Genomic DNA, 11,100 nt, shown 5'->3' with positions numbered 1-11,100 from the left:
CGTCCACCTACCATCCGAGCCGAGAGCAAAGTGATCTCAAGCACAGGTGTGTGTGACGGGGGGGGGGGGGGGTAGCAAGCTACTCTCCCCTACCCCCGTTAACTAGCGGTGTGGGTAGTAAACCCTCGTTGAATTTTAATGGCTCGTCAGTTCAGCTACGCCGATAGTAATATGACAAATTCGTAGGTAATTTGTATTTTTCCTAACTATACAAACCTTAGCTATTTCATATGGGTCATTACTTTCGGCGTAGCTGAAATGACGAGCCATTAAAATTTTAACGAGGGTTTACTACCCCACCACTAGTTAGCGGGGGGGGGGGGGAGGGAGGGTAGCCTGCTAACCCCTCCCCCCCCCACTCCCCCACTCACACACACCTGTGCTGAGCTCATCTTTGCTTTGAGGTAGGACTTCACGGGGGATAGGGCTGGAGGGCAAGTTTGATTAAATAGCTAAGGTTTGTATAGCCTAGTTAGGAAAATACAAATTACCTACGAATTTGTCATTTGTTCCGTAACTGAAATACAAACCACGCTATTTAATAGGGGTGACTCACCCCTTAGGATGGGTGGTAAGTCCCAGCCAGTACTGGGTTTTGGCTTTGCCCGGGGACTCAGTATCTGAGTATGTCAGCACTCAACAATAAGGAGTCCCTGCACCTCGCTAGAACCTTGCTGCGCAAGGGCTGCGGCCTACATAAGCTGTGTGTGAAGGTCTGAAGTGTGACTCGTCCTAGGATGTTGACCTGTAATCCCTTAGAAGGAAACTTTAGGCTAGGACTCTCCCAATACCACCTCGTCAGGGTATGGGGACATGACAGTATTATCTTAATACTCGGAACACAAGGAAACATGGTTTACCTGCAGAGGTTTGAGATCAGCTGTGCAGAGAGCCCAGGATGCTGCTTTCCCCCAAGAGAGGGGAGGATAAAGAAAAGAGTAAGGGCCAGACAAATCTTTTCATTCATGCAGACTAAGACCAGGTAACAATGCCCAAAACCTTCTGCTACATGTCCATTAAGGAGCCTGAGGTTTTAAACCAGCTGTTGTGCAGCCACCACAGGGCCAATAGAAAACGTATCGAGCCTCCTGTGGGTCACGTCGTGCAGGTAGTGAGCTGTGAAGGTCGTCTGATGCTTCCACACCCCAGCTTGAAGGACCTGCGTCACTGAGAAATTTCTCTTGAAGGTCAGGGACGTAGCTACGCCCCTGACATCATGTGCTCTAGGGTGACATGACGGAGGAGAGTCTGGATTCAGGGACAGATGGATCACCTTACAAATCCATGCCGAGATGGTGTTCTTGGTGACCCTCCTCTTAATCCTCCCAGTACTAACAATGCTTGCACCTGGGGAGAGACTGTAGCCGTTCTTCTGAGATATAACCTCAGACTCCTTACTGGGCACAGTAGGAGAAGGTCTGGGACATCTGTTACAGAACGGAGACTCGAATCCAGAAGGAGTCGAACTGAGCGCCCGGCACCCCCTGATTTTGAGTCTTAGCACCAAACTCAGGGACGAGTTTAAACGTTACCTTCCCCCCATACCCTTGCATGGGCGATGTCATATGAGAGACCATGAAGTTCAACGACTCACTTGGCCGAAGCCAAAGCTAGTAAGAACACCGTTTCTCAAGTTACGTGGCAAACTGAAGCCTGGCGTAATGGTTCATAATGAGGTCTCTTAAGAGAACTGAGAACCCGAACCACGTTCCATGGAGGAGGTCTCACATCCGACTGAGGGCAGGTAAGTTCATAACCTCATATGAGTAGGGAAAGTTCCAGCGAGGAAGAAAAGATCATCCCTTTGAGCCTAAGGCTAGACTTAAGGCCGAACGATAGCCTTTCACCGCCGAGACTGAAAGGCACCTTTTCTTCCCGCAAATACACGAGGAACTCCGCTATTGCTGGAATAGTGGCATCAAGTGGAGAGATACCACTTCCAAGACACCAACCACAGAAGACTTTCCACTTTGCCTGGTAGACAGATGCGGATGATTTTCGCAGATGTCTAAATATCCTAATCGCAACTTGTTGCGAAAATTCCTCTCTCAGCAAGGAGATGCTGGATAGTCACCAGGCGTGAAGTCGTAGCAAAGCTACGGCTTTGTGGAAGATGCTGGCATGTGGTTGTCTGAGTAGATCGTTTCGTGGAAGGAATTTTCTCGGAAGTTCCGTTAGGAATTACGGAAGGTCCGGAAACCATTCCGCGTGATGCCATAGCGGAGCTATGAGGGTCATTAAAAAATTGACCTATATTCTGGTCTTGTTGAGCACCCTCCTCATCAGAGAGAACGGGGGAAAGGCGTACGCAGTGATGTTGTCCCCCCGTTGTTGGGAGGCATCTTGCCAGAGTGCCTTGGGATCCGGGACTGGGGGAAAGTACAGTGAAATCTTTTAGATCAGCGCTGTCGCGATCAGATCCACAGTCGGGGAACCCCACAAAGTCAGGACTTTGTTGGCTACTAGATGACACAAAGACCACTCACTATCTGAGACGCTCTGCTCAGATTGTCAGCGAGCACATTCCTCTTGTCTGGAATGAAACGCGCCCATAGTAAAATCGAGCGGACTTCGGTCCATCTCAGTATCTCTACTGCAAGATGCGATAGCTGGTTCAAAAAGGTACCTCCTTGCTTGTTGATCTAGAGACTACTGTGGTGTTGTCGCTTATTACCACCACAGAGTGACCTGCCAGGTATTGTTGGAACTGCTGAAGGGCCAACAAGCCGGCCTTCATCTCTAGACGATTTATATGGAGGCACTTTTCTGATTCTGACCACAGGCCTGAGGTCCTGTGGTACAGAACGTGCCCCCCCCCCCCCCCAATTTCTTTGAGGCGTCCGAAAACTTCCTTAAATCCGGGGGAAGGACGAGAAGATCCACTCCTCTTCGTAGGTTCTCGTCTGTCACCCACCACTGGAGGACCGTCCATTCCGCATGACCCATAGGGATCATGACGTCCGGGGAATCGCAACCTTGATTCCACTGGGACTTGAGCTGCCACTGGAGAGATCTCATCCTGAGGCAATCGTTGGGAACTAGACGAGCCAAGGATGAAAGGTGACTAAGGAGACGTAACCACGATTGGGTTGGAAGCTCTTCTCGACTGAGGAAAGGGCTTGCGACCCTTCTCAGCCTTGCTATCCTGTCGTCTGATGGGAAGGCTTTGTGGAGATTGCTGTCTATAATCATGCCTAGGTAAACCAGTCTTTGAGTGGGAAGCAGAGAAAACTTCTCGAGATTCACCATGATCCCCAGATCCTGGCAAAGTCCGAGAAGTTTGTCTCGGTGCCTAAGAAGGGATGATTCCGAGTCTGCTAGGATCAGCCAATCATACAGTTAATGGAGGAGATGGATGCCGATCCTGTGTGCCCACGATGATATTAGGGTGAACACTACTGGTGAAACCCTGTGGTGCTTTGGAGAAACCGAAACACAGCACCTTGAACTGGTACCCCTTGTGGTCTAGGCTGAATCCTAAGTACTTCCTTGAAGACAGATGGACTGGGATCTGGAAGTACCTGTCCTTCAGATCCAGTATACACATGAAGTCTTGCGGCTTTACTGCAAGACTGACCATGTTTGCGGTCTCCATGCTGAACAGAGTTTGCTTTAATCTGGACCTCTGCCCTAAAGGCCTGCCCCCTTGCAGATCCCATGGCAAGGGAGCTAAATGACATCGGATTCGTTCTCAGGGGAGGTAGAGATGTTGTGAACGGGACGCTATATCCCTGACTGATTACGAAAATCGTCCAGGAATCGGCCCCGATTGCTGCCACTTGTCTGCGCAGACCTTGTAGGCATCCCCCCACTGGTGGACCTGCAGGGGGACTGCCAATCCTACCGTTTGCGGCCTCGGCTGCTCCCTCTAGGATTCTTACCCATTTGGAGGACTTCTTGCCTTTCTTGTCCTTGACCGGAAAGGGCTTAGACATCACTGCCTTTGCTGCCGTTGTCTTGGTGGGGCGTGGCTGCTGGGGTGCTGTAGGTTTATAGGGCTTGAATGTCAAAGCCCTATGTAGGAGGGAGTCTTGGTGACTTTCTCCACCTCTCAGCAGCCTGCTCCACGTCCTTAGGCTCAAACAGGTTCGTTCCCATAACGGAAGAATGTCTGAGCCTGTAGATTTTGGTGCTAGGGGCTTCCCGGTATTGTCTTGGAGTCCTTTGACTCCCTCCTGGGAGAGATGCAGGACTCCAACAATGACGGAGGCAGGCTCTTCTCCACCCTTATTCGAGAAAACTTTACTGCGCGAGGTGGGATTTCCCTCAAAGGTGTGATGGGGAACGTCTCACCTCATGTGACTCTCCTGAGGACGGGAGATCTTCGACACAAGGGGAGGGAGAAAAGTCTGAAGGGGGAGGGTGCCTGCCTCGAAGACTTATGAGGAGACAGCTTCGTCCTCGGAGAAGTTACCGCGTCCGAAACTCCTCTTTCCCTCTTCAGGGGAGTAGATGCAGCCAAGGATTTGTGGCCCAACTGAGAGAGAACAGGTTTGAAAGCCTGTGCTACCGCTCTGATTAGAGCCCCAAACCAGGGCTGCCGGCTGATGGCTGCGCTGTCAGACACTCCCTCTGTAGAGGGGAGTTGCTTGTAAGAAGAAATAAGATAAGGAAGAAATGTCCCTGGACCTTTCTGGAACCTTCCCCCTTACCAGCAAGCGCGCTGTTCTTTGCTTGGGGGGGGGGGGGGATGCGGCGATACCTCGCATTGTCCTGCAGCCTCAAGCGTGGAGGGTATTGGCGACTGTGCTGGGGAGGGTATCGGCGACTGTGGTGGGGAGGGAACTGGCGACTGTGCTGGGGAGGGTATTGGCGATTGCGAGCGCACTCGCGCGATCAGGAATACCCGGGGCTCGCTCGCGCGCGGGCGAGACTTCGTAGAGTGCCCAGGAATCAGATCGACGTGCAGAATCAGAATGAAAAGCCCATGCAGGCCAGAATGTTGGCACGCGCGCGTACGAGTTTGTTGGCACACACGGGAGACCATCGGTACCCGCGCGTAAGAAGATCGTCGGCGCTGGCGCGCGTAAGAAGATCGTCGGCACTTACGCGCGTAAGAAGATCAGCGGGCGGGGGAAATCATCGGTACCCGCGCGCGGACGATCGTCGGCGCTCACGCGCGTAAGAAGATCATCGGCGCTCACGCGCGAAAGTAGATCGTCGGCGCTTGCGCGCGTAAGAAGATCGGCGAGCGCACGCGCGTAAGAAAATCGCTTCACGCGCTAGTAGGTTGAAGGGTCAACTGGCAGGACGATCAGGAACTGGGATGTGTCCTTAAAAAAAGGGCGGGCATCCCCCGATGAGGACCGTAAGCAGGTCTGCTTTAGAGTCCAGGACCGAAGTCCTTCGTTGCAGCGCAAGGTTGCGCTGGTAGATCGGTAGGTCAGCTGGCAGGACGATCAGGAACCGAGATGTGCCCTTTGGAAGGACCAGTATCCACCGATGGGACCGTAAAGGTCCATGCTAGAGTCCAGGACCGAAGTCCAAAGGACCACGTTGCAGCACAAGGTAGAGGTCAGTGGAAGTTCTGCTTGATCCTCCGAGGCTGAGTCTCTATGAGAGACCTCTCCTGCGAACGAGAGAGGTGCCCTTCGTAGAAAAGACTTGAAGACAATCGTGGTGACGTCCCTTGGGGCCGTTGGATCAGCATGCTGACCTTATCAGGAACGATCCTCCAAAGAGGAGTCTCTATGAGTGGCCTCTCTCGCGAACGAAAGAGGTGACACTTCGTAGAAGAGACTTGCCAAGACTGTGCTCCACCTCTGAAGGAAGAGAAACTCAGCAAGGGGGTAGAAAAGTTTGGCCGAAGGTCAGCAACCGTAGTTGAAGGCGATGAATTTATTAAGGTATGAGAAGTTCTCCCTCTGAAGGGAGAAAACCTCACACCTGGGGAGGAAACCTCCCTCGGAAGGGATGTTGTCCAACCCATGGAGGCGAACCTCCTTTAGCGTTCTAAGATGATCTGAAGTTCTGGCACGTTGTCACGGGAGTACTTCTAAGAGAAGGGATAACGCCCATGACGACGTCCTCTGAGGGACGGCAGCGACAGTAGATTCCCCAGTCATGAACAGGACAGCTCTGCAACGACAACAGATTCCCCAGTCATGAACAGGACAGCTCTGCTTCGTTGGCACTCTCTAGTCGAACGAAGAAGAACTGCATAGTTAACTGGGAAAATAAAAATATGACAAATTCGTAGGTAATTTGTATTTTTCCTAACTATACAAACCTTAGCTATTTAATATGGGTAATTACTTTGGGCGTAGCTGAAGTGACGAGCCATTAAAATTTTAACGAGGGTTTACTACCCCACCGCTAGTTAGCGGGGGGGGGAAGGATGGTAACTTGCTAACCACCCCCCACCCCCTCACACACACTTGTGCATGAGCTCACTTTGCTTAGAGGTAGGACTTCACGGGGGATAGGGCTGGCGGGCAAGTTTGATTAAATAGCTAAGGTTTGTATAGTTAGGAAAAATACAAATTACCTACGAATTTGTCATTTGTTCCGTAACTGAAATACAAACCACGCTTATAATATGGGTGACTCAACCCTTAGGATGGGTGGTAAGTCCCAGCTAGTACTGGCTTTTGGCTTTGCCTGGGGACTCAGTATCTGAGTGTGTCAGCACTCAACAATAAGGAGTCCTAGCACCTTGCTATGCAAGAGCTGCGGCCTATGTAAGTTGTGTGTGAAGGTTTGAAGAGTGACTTGTCCTATGAAGATGACCTGAAGTACTTTAGATGGAAACTTAGGCTAGGACTCTCCCAATACCACCTCGTCAGGGTATGGGGACGTGACAGTATTAGCTTAATGCTAGGAACACAAGGAAACATGGTTTACCTGCAGTGGTTTGAGGTCAGCTGTGCAGAGAACCCAGGATGCTGCTTTCCCCAAGAGAGGGGATGATGAAGAAAAGAATAAGGGCCAGACATACCTTTTCATTCATGCAGACTAAGACCGGGTAACAATGCCCCCAACCTTCTGCTACTTGTCCATTAAGGAGCCTGAGGTTTAAACCAGCTGTTGTGCAGCCACCACAGGGCCGATAGAGAATGTATCGAGCCTCCTGTGGGTCACGTCTTGCAGGTAGTGGGCTGTGAAGGTTGTCTGACGCTTCCACACCCCTGCTTGTAGAACCTGCGTCACTGAGAATTTCTTTTTGAAGGCCAGGGACATAGCTACACCCGACATCATGTGCTCTAGGGCGACGTGACGGATGAGGGTCAGGATTCAGGGATAGATGGATTACCTTCCGAATCCATGCCGAGATGGTATTCTTGGTAACCCTCCTCTTTGTCCTCCCAGTGCTCACAAACAATGCCTGCACTTGGGGATGAACTGAAGCCGTTCTTTTAAGATATAGCCTCAGACTCCTTACTGGGCACATTAGGAGATGGTCTGGGTCATCTGTTACAGAACGAAGACTCGAAACCTGGAAAGAGTCGAACCGTGGGTCCGGCACTCCCGGATTCTGAGTCTTAGCAAAAAACACAGGGACGAATCTGAACGTTACCTCTCCCCATCCCCTTGAATAGGCGATGTCATACGAGAGACCATGAAGTTCACTAACTCACTTGGCCGAGGCCAAAGCAAGTAGGAACACCATCTTCCAAGTCAGGTGGCGATCTGAAGCCTGGCATAACGGTTCGTAGGGAGGTCTCTTAAGAGACCTGAGAACTCAAACCACATTCCATGGAGGAGGTCTCATTTCCGACTGAGGGCAGGTAAGTTTATAGCTTCGTACTGTATGAGTAGGGAAAGTTCCAGCGAAGAAGAAATGTCCACTCCTTTGAGCCTGAATGCTAGACTTAAGGCTGAGCGATAGCCTTCCACTGCCGAGACTGAAAGGCGCATTTCTTCTCGCAAATACACGAAGAACTCCGCTATTGCTGGAATAGTGGCATCGAGTGGAGAGATACCCCTTCCACGACACCAACGACAGAAAACTTTCCACTTTGCCTGGTAGACAGATGCGGATGACCTTCGCAGGTGTCCAGACATCCTGTTCGCAACTTGTTGCGAAAATCCTCTCTCTGCGAGGAGATGATGGATAGTCTCCAAATGTGAAGTCGAAGCAAAGCTTCGGCTTTGTGAAAGATGTTGGCGTGTGGTTGTTTGAGTAGCTCGTGTCGTGGAGGGAGTTCTCTCGGAAGTTCCGTTAGGAGTTGCAGAAGGTCCGGAAACCATTCCGCGTGATGCCATAGCAGAGCTATTAGGGTCATCGAGAGATTGACCGATATTCTGGTCTTGTTGAGTACCCTCCTCATCAGACAGAACGGAGGAAAGGCGTATACGTCGATGTTGTCCCACCGTTGTTGGAAGGCATCTTGCCAGAGTGCCTTGGGATCCGGGACTGGGGAGCAGTACACCGGGAGCATGAAGTTCAGCGCTGTAGCGAACAGATCCACAGTCGGGGAACCCCACAAAGTCAGGACTTTGTTGGCTACTAGATGATCCAAAGACCACTCGGTACTCATTATCTGAGACGCTCAGGCAGATTGTCAGCGAGCTTATTCCTCTTGCTTGGAATGAAGCGAGCCGATAGTGGAATCGAGTGGACTTCGGTCCATCTCAGTATCTCTACTGCGAGATGGGATAGCTGCTCTGAAAAGGTACCTCCCTGCTTGTTGATGTAAGCCACTACTGTGGTGTTGTCGCTCATCACCACCACAGAGTGACCCGCCAGGTATTGTTAGAACTCTTGAAGGGACAGGAATACGGCCTTCATTTCTAGTAGATTTATATGGAGGCCCTTTTCTGATTCTGACTATAGGCCTGAGGTCCTGTGGTGCAGAACGTGGGCCCCCCACCCTTTCTTTGAAGCGTCCGAAAACAGCATCAAATCCGGGAGGAGGACGAGAAGATCCACTCCCTTTCGTAGGTTCTCGTCTGTCACCCACCTCTGAAGATCCGTTCGTTCCGCAGGACCCATAGGGATCATGACGTCCGGGGAATCGTGTCCTTGATTCCACCGATTCTTGAGTCGCAATTGCAGAGATCTCATTCTGAGGCGACCGTTGGGAACTAGACGGGCCAGGGATGAGAGGTGACCGAGGAGACGTAACCACGATTGGGCTGGGAGTTCTTCTCGTCTGAGGAAAGGACTCGCGACCCTCCTCAGCCTTGCTATCCTGTCATCTGATAGGAAGGCTTTGTAGAGATTGGTGTCTATTATCATGCCTAGATATACCAGTCTTTGAGTAGGAAGCAGAGAAGACTTCACGAGATTTACCATGATCCCCAGATCCTGGCAAAGTCCCATTAGTTTGTTTCGGTGTCGAAGAAGGGCTAACTCCGAGTCTCCTAGGATCAGCCAGTCGTCCAGATAACGGAAGAGACGGATGCCGATCCTGTGTGCCCACGACGATATCAGGGTGAACACTCTGGTGAAAACCTGTGGTGGTGTGGAGAGACCGAAACACAGCACCTTGAACTGGTAGATCTTGTTGTCTAAGCAGAATCTTAAGTACTTCCTTGAAGACCGATGGACTGGGATCTGGAAGTACGCGTCCTTCAGATCCAGTGTACACATGAGCTCTTGCGGTCTCACTGCAAGTCTGACCGTGTCTGCCGTCTCCATGCTGAAGGAGTCTGCTTGACAAACCTGTTCAGAGCTGAGAGGTCGATGACTGGTCTCCAGCCTCCAGACGCCTTCTTTACAAGAAAGAGTCGACTGAAGAAGCCTGGGGACCCGTCGATGACCTCTTGGAGAGCTCTCTTCTTCAACATGGTCTCGACTTCTGCCCGAAGGGCTTGCCCCCTTGCCGATCCCATAGCAAGGGAGCTCAACAACACTGGATTCGCTGTCAGGGGAGGTAGAGATGTTATGAACGGGACGCAATATCCTTGACTGATTACGGAAATCTTCCAGGAATCGGACACGAGTTGCTGCCACCTGCTTGCGCAACTTTGTAGGCATCCCCCCACTGGTGGACATGCAGGGGGACTGCCAATCCTAGCGTTTGCGGCCTCGGCCACTCCCTATAGGATTTTTCCCTCCCCTGGAGGACTTTTTGCCTTTCTTGTCCTTGGCAGGAAAGGGCTTTGACATCGTTGTCTTCGCTGCCGTTGCCGGTTTCGTGGTCTTGGTAGGGCGTGGTTGCTGGGTTGCTGGAGGTTTATAGGGCTTAGATGTTAAAGCCCTATGTAGGAGAGAGTCCTGGTTGGACTTCCTCCACCTCTCAGCTGCCTGCTCCACGTCCTTAGGCTCAAACAGATTTCTCCCCAAGATGGAAGAATGTCTAAGCCTGCTGATCTCGGTGCTGGGGACTTTCTGGTGGAATCTCTGACACCGCATCTTGACGCTTCAAGATGGTATTAGCCCACAAGTTCGAGACTTGGTGGGCTAGAAACTCGATGGTACGAGTGCCTGAGAGTAGAAAGGTCTCCATGGCCCTCCTGGTACTCTCCTTGGACAAGTCCTCAGATCGTAACAGGATGCCCAGAGACCCTAGCCAGATGTCCAGCCACGAAGTTGCCTGCATGGCACACTTCCCCACTTTCTCCTGGCTGAGGATCTCTGTAGCCGAGTAAGACACTTGCAGGGTGGAGAGTCTCTCTAGAGGGACTCCCCTGGTAAGCTCTTCCAAGGAATGGTGCAAAGGAAGAGCTAAACAAATCTCCTCCATGATGTCCAAGTACCTCCTCTGATGGACACGAGGAGGCGGGAGGAGTTTGTTACCGGTGCTGGATCGGCTGGAGGAGGCAAGCTCGGAGAGCTGGCCCTCGACCTTATCCCTGGCATTCTTAACCCATTGGGAAAAAGGCAAAGCCGCACTGGCCCTAGAGGGTTTTTGAGTACCAAAGACTCGGTCCAGGACCGTGTCCTTGCCCTCACGAGGAGGAATCTCTGGGTCCGAGAACCCATTGAGATTCCTCATAAGGGTCAGAACCTGCCAGAACACATGCTCTGACTCCTGAAGCTCTCCTCCTGAAGGGCTGGCAGCGAAGTCTCCTGTCCCCAAAGGCTCTTTTCGGGGGCTCGTGGACATTCTACGAGGGCTTGGCTGGCTCTGGTCTAATCCTTGAGGATGACTTCGGAATCGTCTTGGAGTCCTTCCGACTCCCTCCTGGGAGTGATACAGGACTCCAGCAGTG

This window comes from Palaemon carinicauda, chromosome 16 (assembly GCF_036898095.1).
Source record: "Palaemon carinicauda isolate YSFRI2023 chromosome 16, ASM3689809v2, whole genome shotgun sequence".
Classification (NCBI taxonomy): Eukaryota; Metazoa; Arthropoda; class Malacostraca; order Decapoda; family Palaemonidae; genus Palaemon; species Palaemon carinicauda.
Note: the sequence above shows the minus strand (reverse complement) of the source record.